This window comes from Hemiscyllium ocellatum, chromosome 30 (genome assembly GCF_020745735.1).
Source record: "Hemiscyllium ocellatum isolate sHemOce1 chromosome 30, sHemOce1.pat.X.cur, whole genome shotgun sequence".
NCBI lineage: Eukaryota > Metazoa > Chordata > Chondrichthyes > Orectolobiformes > Hemiscylliidae > Hemiscyllium > Hemiscyllium ocellatum.
This window is the reverse complement of record NC_083430.1, coordinates 14,421,628-14,446,908: the sequence shown is the minus strand read 5'-3', so window position 1 is coordinate 14,446,908 and position 25,281 is coordinate 14,421,628.

The window sequence follows — 25,281 nt, the reverse complement described above, 5'->3', positions numbered from 1 at the left end:
TGGAAATTATTCAGCCTGGCGCTCGATGACCAGTGGTGTTCCGTAGGGATCTGTTCTGGGACCTCTGCTCTTTGTGATTTTTATAAATGACTTGGATGTTGTAGTGGAAGGGTGGGTTAGTAAGTCTGCTGATGACACAAAGGTTGGTGGAGTTGTGGATAGTGTGAAGGGCTGTTGTTGTTTACAAAGTGCATTGACAGGATGCAGAGCTGAGGTAAAAACAGTGACTGCAGATGCTGGAAACCAGACTCTGGATCAGTGGTGCTGGAAGAGCACAGCAGTTCAGACAGATCCAAAGTGCAGTGAAATCGACGTTTCGGGCAAAAGCCCTTCATCAGGAATAAGGCTCACTGCCTTTATTCCTGATGAAGGGCTTTTGCCCGAAACGTCGATTTCGCTGCATTTTGGATGCTGCCTGAACTGCTGCGCTCTTCCAGCACCACTGATCCAAGATGCAGAGCTGGGCTGACAAGTGACAGATGGAGTTCAACCTGGTAAAGCATGAGTGATTTGCTTTGGAAGGTTGAATTTGAATGCAGAATACAGGATTAAAGGCAGGATTCTTGGCAGTGTAGAGGAACAGAGGGATCTTAGTAACCATGTCCAAGTTGAAAGGGTTGTTAAGAAGGCACACGGTGTGTTGCCTTTCATTAACAGGGGGATTGAATTAAGAGCCGCAAGGTTTTGCTGCCACTCTATAAAGCTCTGGTTACACCAAACTTGAAATATTGTGTGCAGTTCCAGTCTCCTCATTATAGGAAGGATGTGGAAAGTTTAGCATGAGTGCAAAGGAGATTTACCACGATTTACATTGCAGGACATGTCTTATTAAGAAAGGTTGAGTGAGCTAGGGCTTTACTTATTGGAGTGAAGAAGGATGAGAGGTGACTTGATAGAGGTGTATAAGATGATGATGTGGATAGTCAGAGACTTTTTACCAGGGCAGAAATGGCTATCATGAGGAGGCATAATTCTAAGGTGAGTGGAGGAAGGTTTAAGGGAGATGTCAGAGTTAGGTTCTTTGCACAGAGAATGGTGGGTGTGTGGAATGCACTGCCAGCAGTGGTAGTAGAGTCGGATAGATTAGGGACATTTAAGCAACTCTTGCATAGGCACGTGGATGATAGTAAAATGAAAGGCATGCAGGTTAATTTAATTTTTGAGTAGGATAAAAGGTCAGCACAACATTGAGGGCTGAAGGGTCGGTGCTGTGCTCTACTGTTCTATGTTCCTGCCACAGTGCCATTTTTGCCAGAGATGAGAATGGTGGCTGTGTGGAGCTAAATTGAGCCACCTAATTGGACAATTCTGACATGATCTCTATCTCTGCTAGCTCTGTGAAATCTGGGAGTGGTGTTTAGTTTTTGTACACTCCATGGCCCCCATGCCTAACTTTGAAGGTGGATAATCATCATCCTCATCGCAGCTCCAGCAATCCCCACTGCACGGGGTGGCACCATTACATCTGCTCAGCTGCTAGCCTTCTGGCTAACCCAGCAACTCGCAAGGATAGGTCCGCTTACCTTAATGGGAATGGCAGCAACAGTGGCACTCAATTAACTGACAGCCCTTAGCAAAATACGGTTTTGGGTCTCACTGCCAGTCACAGCAAGGTCATTCTGCCCGATGTTTCATGAAAATTCATTGTCTTTTGAAATTAATAATTTATAAATAGCTCGAGAATCAGAAGCTGGTTGACAGGGAATGAATGTTGGGACAGGACAACAAAATGAAAAATCTGCAATTGGATGGATGCCTGCAGGAGGCGCTAGTGGTAATGTCACTGGGTTAGCAATCTCAAGCCACTGGCCAATGCTCAGGTGCCAACAGTCTCAATTCGACCGATGCAGTTGATGAAATTTAAATTCAATGTAAATCTGAAATTAAATGCTGTCCTAGTGGTAACCATTTTTTAAAAAATTATCCATGAGTTATGGGCATTAATGGCTAGGCCAGCATTTTAGTACATCTCTAATTTCCCGGAGGACATGTAAGAGTCAACCTCATTGCTGTGCATCTGGGCTCACGTGTAAGCCAGGCCACGTAAGCACCGGAGTTTCCTTCACTCAAGGACATTAGTGAAGCATATTTTTAAAAAAATAATTATCAAGAATCGTTTTATGGTCATCATTAGACTCTTAATTACAGATTTTTCTTGAATACAAGTTCCACTGGGATTTGAACCCATGTCCCCAAGACATTAAGTTGTCCTCTGAATTATCGTCAAGTAATAATATGACTAGGTTACCCACTCCCCGTAAAAACCCATCTCGTTCACTCACATATTTTAGACAAGGAAATCTGTCATGATTACCTGGTCTGATCATTAATGTGACTCCAGATGCAAAGCAATATAGTTGACACTTATGTGACCTCTGAAATGTCCTAGACAGCCAATCAGTTTAGGGCAACTAGTGAATGCTAGCTTGCCTGACAACACCCAAAGGGGAAAGGAAATGAAAGGCAAAGTGGATGACAATGCATGGCAAGACTGGATAGGGATAAAACAGAGAAGCAAATGAGGGGTCTGTTCTATTCAGTTGTTCCATCCAAATTATAAACACAAATTGTTGGTATCACTGAAGCCAGGCAGAATCTGTGGAGACAGTAGTAGAATTAATGGGCAGATGATTTGAGGGATCCCAGTGACATGGCCATGATGAGATGTATAGTAGAACTGAGTAACGAGTATAGCAACACCCATCTTGATATTGAAACCATTTTCTTCCATCTTGTCTGAGTGATGTGATAACATTCACACTAGACAATGGTGAGGTGCCAGTGGATCGGCATCACTGCTTATTAAACACTTTGTTAACTCCACATCTTGCCTCATTAAAATTCAGAATCCCATCCTACCAAACAAACTCAGCATCAGGAAAACTCAACAAGGAAACTAGGGCAGAGACCTAACGAATGCAACTTGCCACTTGCTCTGAAGAACTTCCCTTTGGAGATTGGACACCAACATCTCATTGGCACTGGTAACACACACCTTATGTTCACAAATATTGGCATCCAATATGTGCAAGCATCAAAGAACCCTCATGATACATTTCTGATCCAGTTACAGGATGTTTTTGGTTGGGCTACACCAGCAATGATTGTTGTAAGGCTACAATAAGGACACTGCACTCAGCAGCATGGACTGAGATCATGGACTCTACCAGGCTGCATCTCCAAGCCCTTTGCTTGATCTTGTAGTGCACATTCACTCTGAGCCGACCTGGTTACTTAGAGCATTTATGGCTTGCGTTTACTTGCCTTATCTTTTGCATTTTTCTTCCACAGCTAGAGATAGTGGGCTCATATTCCTTCTGTCTTGCCATGCCATTTAGTGCAGACACAAAACCTGAAGGGTTGCCATTCTTGTCAGCATGCCTCAGTCAAGCCAGAGAGCATGGTCTTTGCTTAGGAGATTCCAGAACAATAAGTTAAGGACAGCCTCCAATGCCAGTCCAAAACGCTCTCAGGCCAGACAGTGACAACATTCCCTCTTTCTAAGAGTTGACCAGCCAAATGTCAGGCAGCACATGACCCATGTTTTCCTCATGGAATGAAGGAGACAGAAATTAAGATTAAAGTGAGTGGCTTTTGATTCAGGTGGGGAGGTGTCCTGAATGAGTGAAAAGGTAACGCAAATGTTATGCAGGATTAATGATGTAGGGGATTAGGGTGAGTGTGAGAGAGAGGGACAGATGCTGCAGGAACAGTGGGACTGATAGACCACGAACCTAGGTGGGAGGTAGGTAGAGTAGCAGAAATAGAATGGGTGTGAAGCATCAGAGAGAAGATGATGATGTTTATTCTGGCAGAGTGGAGAAGGACATTCATCAGGTGTCTGAGAGTGCATCAACCCATCTGACAACCTCAGACCTGGCTGGTATTGTCTGATGTCATGGCGTCCAATGCTGATCCTGAGGGAAGAGGACAATCCTTATTTCCACCACCCTATCCAGCAGGACCTCCAGGTTGCTGTCCATGCCATTGGGTACTGAAATCTGCCCATCTATCGTGTCCAGACAAATGGTCAGATCCACGCAGGGCAACTGTAGATTGACAGCTCCTGTTCAGGCACAGACTGGCTTTAAAAACGAAATGGGTACAAGGAATGCTGATGAATCCTGCTGTGTGGTGAGTTGCTCTGGGAACGGTGTGTGGTGAGATTGGGCTGGCATTGGAAATTAGGCATGTCATGGGAGGTGGAGGGAGGTGCAAAATGTAATTCATGAGGTGAGATGAGTAAGATAGGGTGAGAAAAACTCACTAGGCCTCACATGAGAAATCCACCAAAAAAAAACTGGACATGTTTTGGACTTTGCCAGAAAGAAAAGTAAGTTTCAGTCCATTATTTCGAGCTATTAGCCTTTCGTCAGAGCTGAAAATTTTAGTTATGCAGTGCAATCACTGTTTCTCATTTGAAAGAAACTCTCTAAAGACCAACAAAGAGTGCCCTTTAGGCCCTTTCCATCTTAAACCAACCTGGCCATTTTATAGATTATATGTGAATGTTTGCAAAAAGAAGTTGCCAGATGTTTCAAGAGCTTTAAATAGGAGCACATTAAATCTACTTTTGGAAATTCCACTTTATAAACAGCACAGGGATCAAAAGAAATGATTATTGCGTCTGTTCATTGCAATTCGCGTGGCTTCTTGTTGTCTGTCGATTTTACACAACAATGGCATACAGTTCAGGATTTGAAATAAAATTGTAAGTGATAACGAAGGGGGTCATGTTTATCCAAGGCTATAAGTGTTTAAAGCTGACCCGTACCATTTAAAGTTACCATCATGTCTGAATGCTCATAAAAAAGGAGAAAATACCTCAAAAGGACAAAGCAGGTGCTCCCAGGGGGAGGGAGGTCCATCAGAGGCCAGAGAGCAATCCAGACAGACACTGAGAAAACAATGGGAGCACAGAGCCATCACTGTCAATGCAAGCAGTCTAACCACACTGACGTGCAAGTAATGCAGAAAGAAGTTCAATAATCTCACATGAGTAATCAAGGTCACTGAATACTGCTTCAAATGCCATATCTTCACAACTGAGCAACAAACCTCACAAACTGCTCCATTCACCACTTAACTCTCTCCATGCCAAGCAACAGACTTTATCAATAGCAAACCTATGTTTCCATCAATATATTTCATCCTTGTACACTTGTCACTGCTGAGCTGGTAGCTATTAATGTGGATAATCAGAAAGCTAAACCAACAAACAAGGTAACACATTACAAAGACAAATATGCTCTGTGATTGAAGAAATAAGGCAACCGCACATTCAGAGAGTGACAACAGAGCAGGAGACAGGTCAGCTAATACAGAGACGAGGATATAAGAAAGGGTAATATTCAAATGAACATTGTTGAGGTACAAACTATGGACTACACAAACTGTGACATTGACAAAGCTTGTCTCTTCTATCAAAACAAAGTCAGACTGTGTGAGAGTGAAAGACTGAAAATGATGCACATTATTTTTCCAGTAGATTGTTTTTAATCTGTTACTTACTAAGAATTGCTGCCAATATGCTGTTATACGTTGTTCTCTGTTCTGTGACAATAAAAGAGAATTGCAATAACCATTGAGTAAAGCCCTTGTATGAAATTAATCTTCCCTTGCTACAACCCTGCCCTTGTCCCTTTTTGTTTTCCAACACCCGAGAACTTGCAAATGCCAGGCAATGGACCAGGGGGTTGAAACCCAAGTGGAGCAGGAGACTGATGATGTCACAACAATTCAGTTTCACACTTAAAGCCACCAGCATAAAAACTAACACTACAGGTTGCTGCGCAGTAACATGGTGGTGAAATCTGCATGAGTAAGTAACGGAATCTGCAGGGAAGCCAGGAAGAAGATGAAGCATTCTTCCTCCAAGCCTCGGGTGGTAAGGGTTTGGGGATGGAGGAGGCCCAGGACCTGCCTGTTCTTAGTGGAGTGAGAGGGGGAGTTGAAGTGTTCAACCACTTGGGGTGGTGGGTTTGGTGGATGCGGGTGTCCCAGAGATGTTCTCTGAAATGATTCTCAAATTGGTGTCCTGTCTCCCCAATGTACAGGAGGCCACATCAGGTGCAACGGATACTGTAGATGACATTTGTGGAGGTGCAGGTAAATTTCTGTCAGATGTGGAAGGATCCTTTGGGGCCTTGGATGGAGGTGAGGAGGGGGAGTGTGGGCATAGGTTTTGCACTTCCAGCAGTGGCAGGGGAAGGTGCCAGGAGTGGGATGAGGGCTGTTGGGAGGCGGGGGGAAGGTGGATCTGACAAGGGAATCGTGGAGGGTCTTTCTGGAATACTGATAGGGTAGGGAGGGAAATATATCCCTAGTGGTGGGGTCTGTTTATAGGTGGCAACATGGTGGAGGATGATGCAATATATATGGAGGATGGTGGGGTGGAAAGAGATGACCGGGGGTTCTGTCCTTGTTGCCTTGGGAGGTGTGGGGGTTCAAGGCAGGAGATGCAGGAAATGGAGGAGATGCACTGGAGGGCATCGTAGACCACTTGAGAGGGGAAATTGCGATCTTTGAAGAAGGTGGCCATCTGGGATTTTGTATGGTGGAATTGGAGCCGATGCGGCGGAGGTGGAGGTATAAGGAATAAAGGATGACATTTTTACAAGAGGCAATGTGGGAGGAGGTGTACTCCATGTAGCTGTGGGAGTCGGTGGGTTTGTCTGTAGATGTCCACAGTTAGTTGGCTGCAGGAGATGGAGATGGAGAGGTCCAGGAAGGGGAGGGAGGTGTTTGAGATGGTCCAGGTGTTAGTGAAGTTGATGAACTGGTCAACCGCCTTGTGGGAGCACAAGGTGGCACCGATACAATCATTGATGTAGCAGAGGAAAAGGTGGGGAATGGTGCCGGTGTAGCTGTGGAAGATGGACTGAAAGGGGGCCCATGTGGGTGCTCATGGCTACCCCTTTGGTTTGTAGAAATTGGGAGGATAGGAAGGAGAATTTGTTATGGGTGAGGACCAGTTCAGCAGGCTGATGAGGTAGGCTGTGGAAGGGTACTGGCAGGGACGGTGTGTGAAGAAGAAACGGAGGGCTTGGAGATCTTCATCATGGTAGATCGATGTGTACAAGGAATGGATGTCTGTGGTGAAGGTAGGAGTAGCAGGCCAGGGAAACAAAAGTCTTGGAGGAGGTGAAGGGCATGGGTGATGTTCTGACTGTAGATGGAGAGTTTCTGGACTTAGGGGGACAGGATGGAATCAAGATATGTGGAGCTGAATTCAGTGGGACAGGAGCAGGATGAGACAATGGGTTGAATGGGGCAGTCAGGTTTGTGAATCTTTGGTAGGAGGTAGAATTGGGCAGAGCGGTGTTCACGGACAATGAGGTTGAGGTTGTGCATGGGAGATGCCCTGAGGTGGTGAGGTTTTGGATGTTCTGGGAGATGATGGTTTGGTAATAGGAGGTGAGGTCATGATCGAGGGGGCAGTAGGAAGAGGTGTCTACGAGTTGGTGCCTGGCTTCAGCAGTCTAGAGGTTGGTGCACCAAACTTTCATTTAGATTCAGGTGGCATGTTTTCTGATGACTCTACATAATAGTGATACACAGCCCAGGATTTCAAATTGAACCCCAATCCTCTGAATGCAACAAAGACAGAGCCCCCACCCCCGGTCCTCCGCTTTAACCCCACGAACCTCCGTATACATCGCATCATCCTCTGCCACTTCTGCCACTTACAAATAGACCCCACCAGTAGGGATATATTTCCCTCTCCACCGTTATCAGCATTCCAGAGAAACCATTCCCTCTGCAACTCCCTCATCAGATCCACGCCGCCCCACCAGCCCTCACCCCACTCCCGGTACCTTCCACTGCCACGGCAGGAAGTATAAAACCTGCACCCACACCACCCCCCTCACCTCTGTCCAAGGCCCCAAAAGATCCTTTCACATCCAATAGAAATTTACCTCCACAAACGTCATCTACTGTATCCGTTGCTCATGATGTGGTTTCCTCTACGTCAGGGAGACAGAACGACAACTTGCGGATCATTTCAGAGAACATCTGTGGGACAAAAAGCCGCACCCCATCGCCCCGTGGCTGAACAGTTCACCTCCTCCTCCCACTCCACCAAGGATATGCAGTCCTGGACCCCCTCCATCGCCAAACCCTAACCACCGATGCCTGGAGCAAGAACATCTCATATTCTGTCTTGGGAGCTTGCAACCTCACGGGATTAATGTGGATTTCACTAGTTTCCTAATTTCCCCTCCCCCCACCTTATCCCAGTCGCAAGCCTCCAACTCAGCACCACACTCATCCTCTTTCCCACCTATCCACTCCACCTTCTCTCTGACCTATCACCTTTTCCCCCACCTCCATCTACCTAACACATTCTCAGCTACCTTCCCCCAATCCCACCCTCCTCCAATTTATCTCTCAGCCCCCCACCCACAAGCCCCATTTATGATGAAGGGCTTATGCCTGAAATGTCGATTCTCCCGCTCCTCGGATGCTGCCTGACCGGCTGTGCTTTTCCAGCACCACATGCTTGATTTTGATCTTCAGCATCTACAGTCCTCACTTTCATCACCTAGAGCTAACGCAAACTTGGATGCCCACAAAAAAAAAAGGAAATGTCCCAAAAGAACAAAACAGGTTCTCCCATATTGTCTGATGCAATATGCAATCTCAGTTGGTGCTGTGCATGTCTTGGCTTTGGATAGTAGTGCTCAAGTGAAGATGCAGAGTCTCACAGCAGTCCAGTAATTTGTCCACTGTTAGGTTACTCAGAATACTAAGAGACTTCCTCAGAATAATGACAGTGGCTCCATGGAGCCTGGACATGTTGTCCTCTTTCAAGACAATAGCATTTATCCTTCCACACCTGGCTTCCACAAATGCCTTTGCTGTAGTTTGTTGCCAGCCAGCCCAGACTGCTGAGATGGCACAGGATGAACTTGAGCCATTCAAGGCCAGAGCTTATCCACCATCATAGAATCCCTATAGCATGGGAGCAAGGCATTGGCCCCACAATGACCCTCTGACAAGCATCCCTCCCACTCCTATATATTAATGTTTCATTATATCATAGAATTGCTGCAGTGTGGAAGCAGGCCATTCCACCCATCCAGTCTCCACTAACCCTCCAAAGAGAATCACATCCAGATCCACCCTCATAGGCCTACATTTCCCATGGCCAATCCACGTAACCTGCTCACCTTGGAACTGTAGGAGGAAACCCATGCAGACACGGAGAGAATGTGCAAACTCCACGCAGTTGCTTGAGGATCGAGTCGAGCCCAGGTCCCTGGCACTATGAGACAGCAGTGCTAACCACTGAGGTGTGGAAGGAGAAATGCTATTGTCTTGAAAGAGGACAACATGTCCAGGCTCCATGGAGCCACTGTCATTATCCTGAGGAAGTCTCTTAGTATTCTGAGTAACCTAACAGTGGACAGATTACTGGACTGCTGTGAGACTCTGCATCTTCACTTGAGCACTACTATCCAAAGCCAAGACATGCACAGCACCAACTGAGATTGCATATTGCATCAGACAATATGGGAGAACCTGTTTTGTTCTTTTGGGACATTTCCTGTATTTGCAGTCACTTTCAATGAATGTCAATTCACCAGCCACGCTGCAGCTGCTGAGATGGCCCTGTGTGAGAACAATAGGGTTGGCACTAAGGGAGCACTCAAGCCAAATTTGTTGACTTTTGCTTGTAATAGCAGGAAGTTTGTTGGAGGCGTAGAAATTTACAGCATGGAAACAGACCCTTCAGTCCAACTCGTCCATGCCGATCAGATATCCTAAACTAATCTAGTCCCATTCGCCAACACTTGGCCCACATCCTTCTAAACCCTTCCTATTCATATCCTTATCCAGATGTCGCTTAAACGCTGTAATTCTACCTGCCTGCTCTATCTCCTCTGGCAGCTTATTCCACACACACACTACCTGATGCATGCAAAAGTTGTCCGTTAGGTCCCTTAAAATCTTTCTTCTCACTTTAAACCCCAGGGAAAAGACCTTGTCAATTTACCCCATTCATGACCCTCATGATTTTATAAACCTTGATAAGGTCACCCCTCAGCCCTATGTTCAGAATGTTTTTTGATGGCTTTCATTGCCACATAATGACAAAGAAGTCTCAATGATAGTCAATAACAGAGAGAAAGTAATGATAGTTGATGAAGCATATCCCCAAATAGATGAAAAAATATGCTGCTCCTCATGACAGGGAGCAAATGGTCCCTGAGCCAAGGTCTTGGCTTCGCATAGCCCCACTCCCTGTTAACTTCACTAACTTTAGCCAAGCAAAGAAATCTCAAAGTATTTCTCTGAAGTCCAAATGTTGCCTATCGAATTCGATGCTCACTAAACTGAAAATGGCTAATAATCTCTTTAAATGGAGAGTTTGCTTTCTGACATAGCTGTGCTTGTTTAACAGAGGATGAGAGCTGGGATGCTGAGGTTGTAAATGGCATGACATGCTGACTGCCACTGTCGCCTACCTCCTCTGCAGTCATTCCATATATGATCCTAACACCCGCACTGACGTCTCACCAAGATAGTGTCTCGAATGGACTGCACCATAATCATGTGCACTCAGCATAGATACAACTTTGGTTCAGAAACAGTACCCTTGACATTGTAATTATGGGCACTACAAAGACAAATTTAACAGCAATTTGCACAACCATAACCTCCAAACTGGAGATGTTCATGTTCTTGAAATAGATATGCTTAAACTCCGGATCTGTCAAATCTTGCTATTTAGGCGTAATGTTTTATGAAAATATATTTTTTGTTTTTCACTGCATTAACAGAAGCTATATTTGTTTGCAATTTGCTATTAATCAAACTGTAGTTGACATCAGTTGTGACTTCAATAAAAGCCTCATAGTCAGGCACAGTATGCTCACTGACTGGAGCAAGGTTTGCTCTTTGTTTCATGCATTGTTGGTACTTGCAATAAAGTGCAAGGCAATGGAGAAAAGAACAGGAGGGGGTGTGAGTTAGGGGTGGGGAGACTACTTGTAATGCTTTCAAAAAGATCACACAGACACAATGGGCCAAATGGTATCCTGCTCTGTTTCTAAGAAGATTCTATGGGAGTGGCATGACTCTCTACTCCCAGATACAGTACACCTCAGACAACAAATACAAATTTGTGGAGAATCAACATATAAATAAAAAACTAAATACATTCACTGATTGCAAGCGTTCAGTTTATCACCCTTGACTTGAAATGTGGCAGATCTGAAACAGAAACGCTCTTTCTATCTTCCCTCATGAGTGTTTCCAGGGCTTTTTGTTTTTGGATCAATCTCCCCTTATTGTGAATGCATTTTTTAAAAGATATTTTTCACATGATGTGGGTGCTGCTGGCTAAACCAGTATTTCTTTCCCATCTCTAATTACCCTTGAGAAGTTGGTGGTGAGCTGCCTTCTTGAACTGCTGCAGTCCTTATGGTGTCAGTATAGCCACAGTGCTGTTAAGAAGCAGATTCCAGAATTATGACCCATTGATAATTGAAGGAACAGTGTAGATGATTAAAAACAGAAAGTGCTGGAGAAACTCAACAGGTCGAGCAGCATTAGTGGGGAGTGAAACAGTGTTAACCTTTTTAGTCCAATGTGAATCTTCCTCAGAACTGAAGAGATGTGGAAAAATGGTGGGTTTTATACTGTTGAAAAAGCTGTGGTAAGCAAGGGAGACAGAAGGGGAAGTTTAAATGTGAGGGAGATCAGAGAAAAGACAAAGGGAGTGCCACTTGTTATAGAGGAGAAAGACAGGTTGAAAATAACTACTGATAGAAGGTGTTCAGAGCAGAGTAAAGGTGAGCTCTGCTAATAACAAAAACAAGATATCAAGATATTTGGAGGGTAGTATGATGAAGGTAGTCAAAATAAAATGCAGGACAGTATTTATGATCTGAAGCTGTTGAACTCAATGTCAAGTCCTGAAAACTGTAGAATGCTGAAAGAAAAAATAAAGTTTCTGTTGGGATTCATTTGAATACTGTGTCAGGGTTAGGCTAAAGCATAACAGCAAGATGATGCATTGAAGCGGCAAGTGATTGGATGGTCGGTGTAGGCTTAAAGATCAAGGGTAGGTGATCTGTGAAGCCATCACTCAGTCTGTGAGCAAAGAATGCAGTAGACTGCATTGATGCACAAATCAATCCATAGTTCACCAAATGTCCTGCAGGGAAGGAAATCTGCCATCCTCACTTGGTCTGGCCTATATGTGACTCCAAACCCACAGCCAAGTGCGCATGGAGTCGCCAGTGTTGGACTGGAATGGACGAAGTCCACTGGGGTGAAGTGGAGAAGAAGAGACCTGCTGAAGGAGCAACGATCCGAAAGGTTGTGATTTTAAACGAGCATGTTGGACATGTATTCTGGTGTCGTGTGACTTCTGAATTTATCCACAGCAATGAGGTTGACTCTCATCTGCCGTCTGAAATGGCCTAGAAAATTGTTCAGTCATATCCAAAAGCTATGAAGTCTCAACATAGAAATGAAACTGGATGGATCACCTGGCATTGACCTAGACACCTGGAAAGACAATGGCAGAAACAGCCCTGTCGACACTTCAAAGTCTTCCTTACTAACATCTGCGGGCTAGTGCTAAAACTGCGGGAGCTGTCTCACAGATTAGTCAAGTAACAGCCTGACATAGTTACACTCATTGCATCATACCTTACAGTCTATGTTCCAGACACCACCCTACATATATATGTATATCCTGTCCTTCCAGCAGGACAGGCCTTGCAGAAGTGGTAGCACATGGTACACAGTCAAGAAGAAGTTACCCTGCGAGTCCTCAACATTGACTCTGAACCCCATGAAGTCTTATAGCTTCAGATAAAATATGTGCAAGGAAACCTCCTGCTGATTATCACATAACAATCTCCCTCGGCTGATGAGTCAGTATTCCTGCATGTTGGAAACAACATGTGGTACAGGCACTGAGGATGGTAAGGGCACTAAACGTACTCTAGATGGAGCATTTCATGTCTACCACCAAGAGTAACTCAGTAGCAGCACTACTCATTGAACTGGTTGGGTCCTAAATGACATAGTTGCTAAACTGGGTCTGCAGTAGGGTGGTAAGGGAACCAAAAAGCGTCAAATAAAACATAACCTCATCTAACTCCCAATATTGACTGGAACCACCTTAGTGCAAATAGTTTGGGTGGAGCCATTTTTGTCTGGTGTGTTCAGGAGAGGTTTCCTTACTCAGTATGTAGACAGGCCAATGAGGGAGAGGCCATTTTGGATTTGGTGCTCGGCAATGAGCCAAGACAGGTGTCAGATCTCACGGTGGGAGAATATTTTGGTGACAGTGATCACAACTGCCTCACATTTACCATAGCCTGAGAAAGGGAAAGAAACAGTTACCAAGGGAAGATATTAAATTGGGGAAAAGGAAATTATGATGCCATAATTTGGAAGTTGGGAAGTACAGATTGGGAGCAATTGCTCCACAGAAAAGGCGCAACACACACGTGGAGACTGTTTAAGGAGCAGTTGTTGAGAGTGATGTACAAAAGTGTTCCTCTGAGGCAGGCAAGAAGGAATAAGATCGAGGAGCCTTGGATGGTGAGAACAGAGGAGATTCTCATCAAAAGGATGAAGGCAGCTTATGTAAGGTGGAGGAAGCAGGGATCTAGCATAGCGTTAGAGGATTGCCGGCTACTGGAAAGGAGCTGAGAAATGGACTGAGGAGAGCAGGAGGGTCATGAACAAGGCTTGGCAGGAGGATTAGGGAGAACAGAAAGGCATTTTACTCATACATGAGGAATAAGAGAATGATCAGGGAGAATGTAGGGCCAATCAGGGATAGCATAAGGAACTTGTGCGTGGAGTCTGAGCAGATAGGGAAGCCCTAAGTGAGTACTTTGCTTTGGTTTTCATGAAGGAAAGGGGCCTTGTTGTGAATGAGAACTTTGAGGAGCTGGAAAATCAGCTTGAACAGATCAAGATTGATGAAGTTGACGTGCTGGAAATTTTGGCAAACATTAAGATTGGTAAGTCCTCAGGGCCAGACCGGATTTATCCTAGGTTGCTCCAGGAAGTGAGAAAGGAAGTTGCTAAGCTGCTGGTGAAGATCTTTGCATCTCCACTCTCCACGGGAGTTGTACCAGAGGATTGGAGTGAGGTGAATGTTGTTCCTCTTCCAAAAAGGGGAAGATGGAAATCCTTGGCAATCACAAACCAGCCAGTCTTACGTCTGTGATCAGCAAGGATTTGGAAAAAATTCTGAGGGATAGGATTTATGACTATTTGGAAAAGCATAGTGTGATTAAAGGCAGTCAGTATGGCTTTATGAGGGGCAGGTCCTGCCTCACAAATCTTATTGGGTTCTTTGAGGAGGTGACGAGACAGGTTGACGAAGGTCGAGCAGTGGATGTGGTGTATATGGACTTCAGCAAGGCATTTAATAAGGTTCCCCATGGTAGGCTCACTCATAAAGTCAGGAGATATGGGATACAGTGAGATTTGGCTGTCTGGATTCAGAATTGGTTGGCTGCCAGAAGGCAGAGAGTGGATGTAGATGGAAAGTGTTCTGCCTGGAAGTCAGTGGTGAGTGGTGTTCCGCAGGCTCTGTTCTTCGGCCTCTGCTCTTTGTAGTTCTTATAAATGACTTGGATAAGGAGGTTGAGGGCTGGGTTAGTAAATTTGCTGATGACACAAAGGTTGCAAGGGCTATTGCAGGCTGCAGCGCGACATAGACAGGATGCAGAGCTGCGCTGAAAAATGGCAGATGGATTCAACTTGGATAAATGCGAAGTGATGCATTTTGGCAGGTTGAACTTGAATGCTGAATATAGGATTAAAGACCAGATTCTCGGCAGTGTGGAGGAACAGAGGAATCTTGGTGTTCAAGTGCATCGATCCCTCAAAGTTGTCATCCAAGTGGATAGGATTATTTGGAAAGCATATAGTGTTTTGGCTTCCATTAACAGGGGGATCAAGTTTAAGAGCCGTGAGGTTTTGCTGCAGCTCTACAAGACCCTGGTGAGACCACACTTGGAATATTGTGTCCAGTTCTGGTCACCCTATTATAGGAAAGATACGGAGGCTTTGGAGAGGGTGCAAAGAAAGATGCTGCCTGGACTGGAGGACTTGCCTTACGAAGAGAGGTTGATTAAGCTCAGACTTTTCTCTCTGGAGAGAAGGAGGAAGAGAGGTGACCTGATCAAGGTATACAAAGTAATGAGAGGCATGGATAGAGTCAATGGCCAGAGACTTTTCCCCAGGGCAGGATTGACTGGCATGAGGGCTCATAGCTTTAAGATATTAGGAGGAAGGTATAGAGGAGACGTCAGAGGTAGGTTCTTTATGCAGAGATTTGTGAATGCATGGAATGCGTAGTCAGCGATGGTGGTGAAGCAGAGTCATTTGGGACATTTAAGCGACTGCTGGACATGCACATGGACAGCAGTGAATTGAGGGGTGTGTAGATTAGGTTATTTTATTTTAGATTAGAAATAATGCTCTGCACAATTTCGTTGGCCAAAGGGCCTGTTCTGTGCTGTACTTGTCTGTATTCTATGTTCTTATCAATCTGCCGGCTGCAGATGCATCTCTCCATGACAGTATCAGTAAGAGCAACCACCGCACGGTCCTAGTGGAGATGAAGTGCCATCTTTATATTGAGAATGACTTCAATCATGCTGTGTGGCATGATCACTGTGCTAAATGGGTACTTCTTCAAACAGATCCAGTGACTCAAGACTGAGATCCGTGAGGTGCTGTTGACTGTCAACAGCCACAGAATTATATTCTAGCATGATCTGTAACCTCATGGCACATCATAAATCTCACTCAACAATAACCATCAAGCCAAGGGGATCAAACTGGTTCAATGGACAGTTCAGGAGGGAATGCCAGGAGCAGCATCAGGCTTATTAAAAATGAGGGGTCGACCCGATGAAGCAACCAAACATCGCTACTTGCAAACCAAAATGCATACGCTGCAAGTGAAAGACAGAGCCATGTAATCTGACAACCAATGGATCAGAGCTCAGCTCTGCAGTCCTTCTACATCCAGTCGGAAATGGTGGTGGATGATTAAACAACTCACAGGAGGAGGCAGCTCTACAAATATATCCATCCTCAATGCTGGCAGGGCCCAAAATAGCAGTGCAAAAGAAAAAGCTGAAGCATTCGCAGCAATCTTCAGCCAGAAGGGCCAAGTGAATGATTAATTTTGGCCTCATCCAGTGGTCCCCAGCATTACAGATACCAGTGTTCAGCCAATTCGATTCACTCCACATGATATCAAGAAGTGGTTGGAGGACTGGACATTAAAAAGGCTATGGCCATGACAACATTCCAGCAGTATGAGGATTTGTCCTCCAGAACTTGCTTCTCCCCTTACCAAACTGTTCCAGTCCATTTACAAGACTGACATCTACCTGACAATATGCAAAATTGCCCGGGTATGTTCTGTCGACAAAATGTAGGACAAATCCAACCCGATCAATTACTGCACCATCCGTCTATTCTCAGGAAAATGATGAAGGTGTCACAAACAGGACCATTAAGAAGCACCTGTTCAATGATACTGAGTTTGGGCTCTGCCAGTGCCAGTCAGCTCCTGATCTCATTACAGCCTTGGTTCGAACATTTACAGAAGAGTTGAATTCCACAGGTGAGATGAGAGTGACAACCTTTGACATTAAGGCTGCATTTGACCAAGTGTGGTATCAAGTAGCCCCAACAAAACTCAACTCAATGGGTATCAGGGGCAAGCTCTCTGCTAGTTGGACTTGTAACTGGCACACAGGAGGGTGTCAGTCATTTCAGCTCCAGGCCACCTCTGTAGGAGTTTCTCGAGGAAGTGTCCAAGGCTGAACTATCTTCAGCTGCTCCATCAATGGCCTTCCTTCCATCATCAAGTCAGAAGTGGGATGTTTGTCAATGATTACACAATGTTCAGCACCATTCATTTCCCCTCAGATACTGAAGCAGTCCATGTTCAAATGTAACAAGACCTGGACAATAACCAAGCTCAGGCTGACAAGTGACAAATAACATTTATACCATGTAAAAGCTAGCCAATGACCATCCCCAATCATAGACAAACCATCTACCATCCCTTGACAAGTTTACCATTATTGAATCCCTCACAATCCTGGAGTTTATTATTGACCAAAAACTCAACTGAATTTGCCATACAAATACAATGGCCATGGGAGTAGGTCAGAGATTTGGAATATAGTTATACGTAACCCATGTCCTGACACATCAGAGCCTGTCTACCATCTACAAAACACAAGTCAGGAGTGTGATGAAATACCCTAATTTTCCTAGATGTTTGCAGCTTCAACATAATATGTGTACTAGCTACAAGATATACTGCAGAAATTCACCAAAGATCCTTAGACAGCACTTGAAAAGCCCACAACCACTTCCAGATAGAAGGACAAAGGCAGCAGATACATGGAAACATCACCACCTGCAAGTTCCCCTCCAAGCCACTCACCACCCTGACTTGGAAACATGTTGGCATTCCTTCACTGCTGTCAGATCAAAATCCTGGAATTCCTTTCCTAAAGGTACAGTGGGTCGACCTACAGTACATGGACTGAAGCAGTTTGTTGCCACTTGACCACAGGTTCAAGAAAGCAGCTCATCACCATCTCCTCAAGAGTAACTAGGGACAGGCAATAAATATTGGCCCAGCCAGCAACACTCACATCCCATGTCACACAAGGGATTTAAAAAAATCTTGAAAGGTATTTGGGGCTTTGGACAGAGAGGAAGGTGGAGGCAAATCTGAGATATTTCATTTCCTATGGTTGCTTGGATTAGAAAGGAGAATGAGATGTTACTTGGTCACAGATGAGGGGAACAGGGTGTAATGGAGCGAATAGTCCCATTGGACTGCTGACAGAGGAAAGGAGGAGAAGATGTGCCTAGTGTTGCCAACTTGCTGGAGGTGGAATGGTGGAGGTTAATCTTTGGAATATGGAGGCTGGTGGACTGGAATGTAAAGACATAGGAAACACTATCATAGCTCCAGAACGAGAGGAAGGGGTGAAGACAGGATGTGGAAATGTGTCAGATACAGCTAAGGGTCATGTCCTCTACAATGAGTTAGAATCCATTTTGAGAAAAATGGGCGACATGTTGGAAGCATCGTTGGAATGCAAACAATAACTAAGGTGAACTTGGAAAATGGAATATAGTTCTTTAAGGAAGCAAATGTGAGGAATTGTAGATGAGGTAGCTATGACTGTGCGTGTGTAGTGAATATTAATGGAAAGCTTATCTTGGGATGTGGAAAAAGAAATCAAGCATGGAAACGGAAATGTTTGATCAGGTGATGGTGAGAGAAGGATGGAAATTGGAAGAAAGATTGATTATTTTCTCCAGTTCCAGCCGAGAGCAGGAAGCAGGATTGATACAATCACCAATATTGCGTAAAAGAGCTATGGGAGGGAGGCCCCCAAATCACACTGGATAAGGAATGTCCTACATATCTCATAAAGAGACAGGTGTAACTAAGTTCCAGGTGGGTATCTAAAGCACATCTTTCAACAAGAGGAACTGAGACAAATTAAAAGAGAAATAAGAAATAAGCTCAGCCTAACAGAGGAGGAAGGTGGTGTTAGTTGAAGACTGTGTTGGCCTTTATTCAAGTCAGAGGTAGGGAGTTCTCAAATCATCCTAGTGAAGTTTGGAGCTAGAGAGGGAGTCAGTGTTTGTGGTGAAAGGAATATATGCTTTGAAATATCATCTGCTCCATGCATATGATGCGAGACTAGAGACCCAAGATGTCTCAATAGGATCTGTGTAACAAAGCCCATGCCCTCTCCTAGTTCACCTTTTCACTTACATGTATAACCTTACTAGTTTATCATCACTGCCTTAACAATCCTGAGCGCGATACCTAACAGTGTTGTGGAAGGAGCTACACCAAGAGGGCTGCAGCTGTGCAATTGATCGAAAGTTCAATGCTCACATCATGAGCTTTTACAAATGGAGAATGCAAGCTGCGTAATGCATTCATTGGTTCAATTTTGTTTCTGCAATGATCATAGTTCAATTATGCCAAGGACTATATTAGGTAGTACTGAATGAATATAGGTGCTGACTCCCCCTGCTGGCACCACTATGTAGGACATACTGGAGGGTTGTGGGTGAAAAACATACTGCCACTCATGCATGCATGCATTGTGGTTTTAGTATGTGAACACATCTGTACATGTGCTCAACTGGAGACAGTTTTTGTGCCAAATTCCCAATTTTCAGTTCCAAAATTATCTGAAACATGCTGTTAAAACTTTCTGCTCTGACAGGGGAAATACGCAATCTCCTTTTACTATGCTTTGGCTTCAAAATGGAAAATACATATCAAAGCACATGATTAGATAATATACTTTTATAACACCACATTGAAATATGCAAAGTCACAAAAGAAAACCAATCAATCATCGCCATTAATATGCTTCAGTTTCAATATGAAATGATTGTGGTGTAATGAGGATCAGGGAATTTAGGAATTAGACCCCATACCCATTAGACACAGCATCATCACTGGGTGCCATAGCAGTTTAACATTGTTAAAAAACACACAACACCAGGTTATAGTCCAACAGGATTATTTGGAAGCACTAGCATTTGGAGCGTTGTTCCTTCTTCATTATCGTTCCCCTGTTTACTTGCTAAAGCAGTCTAGAGTCTGAACCCAGGAGAGGGAATACCAATGGCCCATTGGTTATCCATCTTGTGATGATGCTGTCACTTTACCAAGGTTAGTTTGACATTGTTTGTTTTTTAAGAGAGGTCTTAAAGGCAGAGGTACTGAAACGTGTCAGAAAGAGCCTTTAACAATGGCAGGGGAGTGGTCAGTTCTCCCAGTTCAGACTTTCTCTGGTTTGGTTTAGTTTTAGGAGAGAAGCTGCTGCAGGGAAAAGGGTCCAAGCTTCAGTGGATGATCCCTGGCTGACTTTTCACTCTGAAATCTCTCCTGCTTGTAAGAACCTATGGCTGAACTTCCCTTTTGACAAGGGGTGTGTTTATGGGATATTATAGGAATTGGAACAACTCCTTAGTTAGGTTGCTGTATTGAGTCAGTTGAGTTTTCCAAATAGTTAAGCTATTCTAAATTCTGTTTTCATTTGTTCGTGTTTCAACTGTACTGTTTAAATAAATCCTGTTTTACTTAAAGCTGAGTGGTTTGACCAGCTGCATCACATCTGGAATATCCACTTCACATCGGCCTTTAAAATAAGAAAAAATGCTAAGGCCTAGGCTAACTTTGTGAAATATTTTGAGGAGGGTCTGGCCTGTTCCATAAGGGAGCTCTTGTCAGGATTGACTCAATCATTCCAATTTGGGATTAGGCTTGGATTCAAAGACAGTGAGTGGTAGGTGTTAGTGACTTTTGTTCCATGTGTTGAATTCAGTTGGTTTAACCAGTGCTTGGCATTGTAATGGTTCTTTCAGTCACTAAGAGTTTTCTGGGGGTGGAGGAAGTGACTTTGGGGCTTTATAAATGGCGAGCAAGGCAAAGCTGCTGGGATCAGCAAACAAGCTGAAGTTGGATTTGCCTTCATCTGTGAGAAAATCAGAGATCATTACAGCACTAGCTTGACACTTAAATCAGCTGGAAATGCCATCAGAATCTTTGGAGATGGCTAAAATCCAATTGCAAATGAAGCAGCTTGAGTTTGAAGCAAGAGAAAAAGAAATGAAACAGTTTAAGTTATGGTTAAAAACAGACAAAAGAGAAAAAAAAACAAAAGGCCGTGGCAGAATCACAAGAAAAAAAGAAAGAGAAAAGGAGACAGGAGAGAGAGGAAAGGGAGAAAGAGAGAGAGAGTTTGAAGATTATAAATTGGCAGTTTGACACAGAAGTCAGCTGAAAAGGATGGAGGTGAAGGTAGAAGATAGGTTTGCTAAGGAATATAGTGAGGATGAGCAAACCCATCATTGCCAAAAACTTGTTGGTGATCTGTTTAAATATATGCAAGCATTGCCTAAATTTGATGGGAAAGATGTAAAAGTCTTTTTCATCTCATTTGAGAAGATGGCTGCACAAATGAAGTGGACAGTAATCATGTGGGTTTTGTTGATCCAAACAAAGTTAGTAGGTAGAATTAGTGAGGTATTGGCATCACTATCAGAGGAAGTATCTGGGGGTTATCAGGAGATTAAGAAAGCCAGTTTAAGTGCATATGCACTCGTGCCAGAAGCCGACTGACAACATTACAGGAATATAAGGAGAGACCCTGGTCAAACATATATTGAGTTTGAAAGGAATAAACAAAGTAATTTTGATAAGTCGATAAGGGCATTAAAAATAGATCAAACATATAACACTCAAGACAATTATTTTGGAGGAGTTCAATAATTCATTTCTTGAGGTAGTGAGAACAATGTGGAAGAGCAGAGAGTTAAAACAACAAGGTTAGCAACTGTAATGGCTGATTTGTTAGTTGGTTCATAAGTCAAAGCTTGGCTGCCAAAATCAATTTTAACCCATGAGGGATTGAAATTGGGGAAAAGAGAAATCCTCACGTAGAAAGAGAAGTGGAGATCTTGGTGAAGATCATAAAGATAACTTACCACAGGTCAAAAACAAAACCCGTGAAGGGGAGAGGGCAGTTAAAAACTCCGGTATTTTCATTGCAACAAAGTAGGCCACATGCGATCAGTGTTGGTGGGTTAGAAAAAGCACTGGGGAGGGAGGTGTCAAGATGGCGGCAGTCTGCTGTGTTGGGCTGTGTGCCATACTTCAGGCAAGGTGAGCTTCTACCACCCTATCCCCTTCCCATTAGCCACCCCGAAGAAAAATTGTCAGTATAAAGCAGGCAGAATACTTAGAACCTTTTCACTTTGGATTTAGAGGCTTTGCAGTCTAGATGGAGACAAACAAAGGAAAGGGAGCAAGAGATGCACAGCAGGCAGGGCACTCCCTGATTATGCCGGGTAAACCCGCAGCTGCTGCTCTGAATCCTGTGGTGGCGCCTCTGAGCTCAGGGGAGCAGCAGCATCTACTCTCGGAGTTCGCGAAACTCCGTGAAAACATCAAAATGGCGCTGGAACCAATCGCTGCCATACTGAAAAAACATGGGCAGGAGATTCGGTTATTGGACTGATGCGTAGAAGCAGTCGAGCAAAGTACTGTGTCATCAGAGACCATGACGAAGAACTCCGATGGATATTTCTGAACCTTGGAAGGTCAGGTTTGGGCCTTGCTAGATCAGGTTGATCATCTCAAAAACTGAGGTTGGAGGAAAAAAAATTACATATACTGGGTCTTCCGTAGTATGAGAAATGTGAGAAGTTCCTGGTCAAGTTCCTGGAGAAGTGAATTCTGGAGTTGCTGTGGCTGGAGATCGAGTTGGGCCGGGTGAGGGTGAAGCAGGCCCACTGGATCCGATGCGTAGGTCTGGGTTGGATCAATGCCCCCGCTCAGTCCTGGTGCGACTCCAGCACTATAAAGAAAAGCAGTTAATAATAGAAACATCCAGAAGACTGGGAAGAGATTCACAGGCTCTGGTACGTAAAGGTTCTCGAATAATGTATTTTCAAAACATTTCTGGGGCATTATTAAGAAGAGGAAGGCTTTTGATGAAATTAAGAAAAAAATTAAGAGACTTACATATTTGATATTCTCTGAGGTACCCGGCAGTACTCTGGTTTAAATATGGGGCATCTGTCTATTACTTCGACTTGGCAGAAAAAGCAAACAAATTTTGTGAACCCATTGAAATAATAGACTTGGACCAAGAGGGAAAGAGGAAAAAACAATGGCATAATACTTTTTTTTAAATCTTTTCTTTCTTTGTTCTTTTTCCTTTCGTGGTTTCTGGCTTTTTAGGCTTAGTATTACTTTGGTGTAAAATCTGGTTTATTTCATATTATATCCGTTTGGTAACTATCTGTTATTTTACTGTTCTGTTTCTCTGGGTGAGGGGTGGTTACCTCTTTGGTGTGAAGATGTGTGGAGTTGAGATGTGGAGGGGGAGGGGAGAGTGTCCATTGTTAACTTGCAGGAGTATAAATAACATGTATTTTCCCATTGCCTGGGTTTGGGGCGTGGCCCTAACTGGAAAGTGCTAGGACAGCTGTAAGGTTGGGATTGAATGCCCCCTATGGGCAAGATCTCTGGAGATTTGTGGTTTTTGGGTTTATTTGTTCAAGTTAGGGTGTGGTGGCTAGTTTCTTAGTTTTAATAGTATTTGGAGGAATAGTTTTCAGATTTGATACAGTTTGTATTTTTTCCATTCACCACACATTGAATGGGCTTCTTCCTCTCGAGGGACCATAGGCTGCAGTGTGCTGTCAAGGCTATTCAGTCATGATCTGTTCAGGTGGTGCACCTGGAATATAAAGGGGAGTCATTCCCCCATTAAAAATAAAAAGTTGTTCTCAATTCTTAAGAACGAAGAATTGACATCGTTTTATTGCAAAGGATACATTTAACCGATAGGGAACATCCGAAGTTACAGCAAGGGGGATGCGATAGGGTATTCTTCTCTGCCTTCAACTCTAAAAGCAGAGGCGTGGTCATACTGGTATGAAGGAACCTCCCATTTCAGGTGATAGATCAAAGCAAGGATGAGTATGGATGGTTCATCATTCTCAAAGCTCTGGTACATGGAGAAGAATATAGCACTCTGAACATTTACTATCCCCTAGTGCATCCTTTCAGATTTTTAATTGATGTAGTTTTTAAATTAATGGCTTTTGAGATGTGCTATACAATTGTTGGAATTATAGTTTTTCATGGACCCTGGGGTAGACAGGATGCCAAAGGGGTCTGCCAGTCTGGACAGTTACTGGACTTGTGTGAGGAGTTGGGGCTGGTGGACGTGTGGAGGTGTCTCCACCCTAATAGGAGGGATTTTACTGTTTACTCCAACCCACACAAGTGCCACTCAAGAATTAACATGTATTTTGTTCCGTCGGAATTGGTGCTGGTCTGCAGGATTTGGAGCATAACTGTTTTGGAACATGTGGCAGTGTACTTGAATGCCAAGATCAAGGGTAGTGGAGCAGACACACAGCACTGGCACATGGATCCATTTCTGTTGAGTGATGACAACTTTGTACAGTACATTACGGGGGAGTTCATGGCTTTTTGGGACATCAATTGGGGTACGGTCAGTAATCCATCAGTGCTTTGGGAGACCACCAAGGCATATTTAAGGGATCTGATTGGTTCATACTCTACAATGAGAAAGAGGCAGGGAGGAGAGCAGCAGCGGATGCTCGAGGCTTTGCTGAAGTCAGCCAAGTCAACATTTTATAACAGACCATCTGTGGTTAAGTTACAACGAGTTATGGCTCTTTGGGCTGCTCTGGACTCAATGCTCACACAAGCTGTAAAGAGAGAGGTCTCCTTTGCAAAGCAAAGGCTGTTTGAATATGGGGATAAGCCATGGGTAGATACTTGGCTTACCTGACTAGGAAGATAAGTACTCCGCAGTCCATTGTGACTATTAGGGAGAGAACTGGCAACATTACTCGCGAGCTGGAAAAGTTTAATGCCAAATTTTGGGAATTCTATGCAGAGTTATACCAGTCGAAGGGCTGTGGGGATGGAGTAATGAGAATGGAATTCTGTTTTGAAAATCTGGACCTCCCCTGTATTAATGCAGATCAGGCCTCCCTTTTAAATGTACCTCTGATGACACAAGAGATACAAGAGGCGGTAAGGCAGCTCCAAGATGGCAAGGCACCCGGTCCAGATGGGTTCCCGAGTGAGTTTTACAAGGAGTTTACACACATGTTAGCTGAACCACTTCTGAAGATGTATAATCATTCGTATAGCCAGGACTGCCTTCCATCCTCTCTTAGGGAGGCCAATATCACCCTTATTTTAAAGAAAGTGAAAGACTCTGTGGATTGGATGGTTTGACCAGCTGCATCGTACCTGAATGTCCACTTCACAACGGCCTTTAAAATAAGGGCCCAGGCTACCTCCTTGAAATAATTTGAGGGGTTCTGGCTTAGTACATAACAATCCACATCCAAGTATTCTGTTAGATGGAATTACACTGTAGAGACAATGAACCCTTTCCTTTTCTTTTACAATTTGAAGCTCCTCTTCAAGATTTTTCCTCAGAATTTGAGTTTGATTACTGTACTTTTTCCTAAAGTGTTTATTTGATCTAGTATTGTTACTGTAGATCATAAGAACCCCCAATTTCAAATTCTCTTTTGGAATTTGTTCCTGATTAATGGAATTGAAACTCTTACAGAAAGCAGGCTGTACAAAATCTGATATTGTGTAACAAAATAGAATTAATGATCTCAGAACAAAGTGCCCCCCGATATCAGTGACTA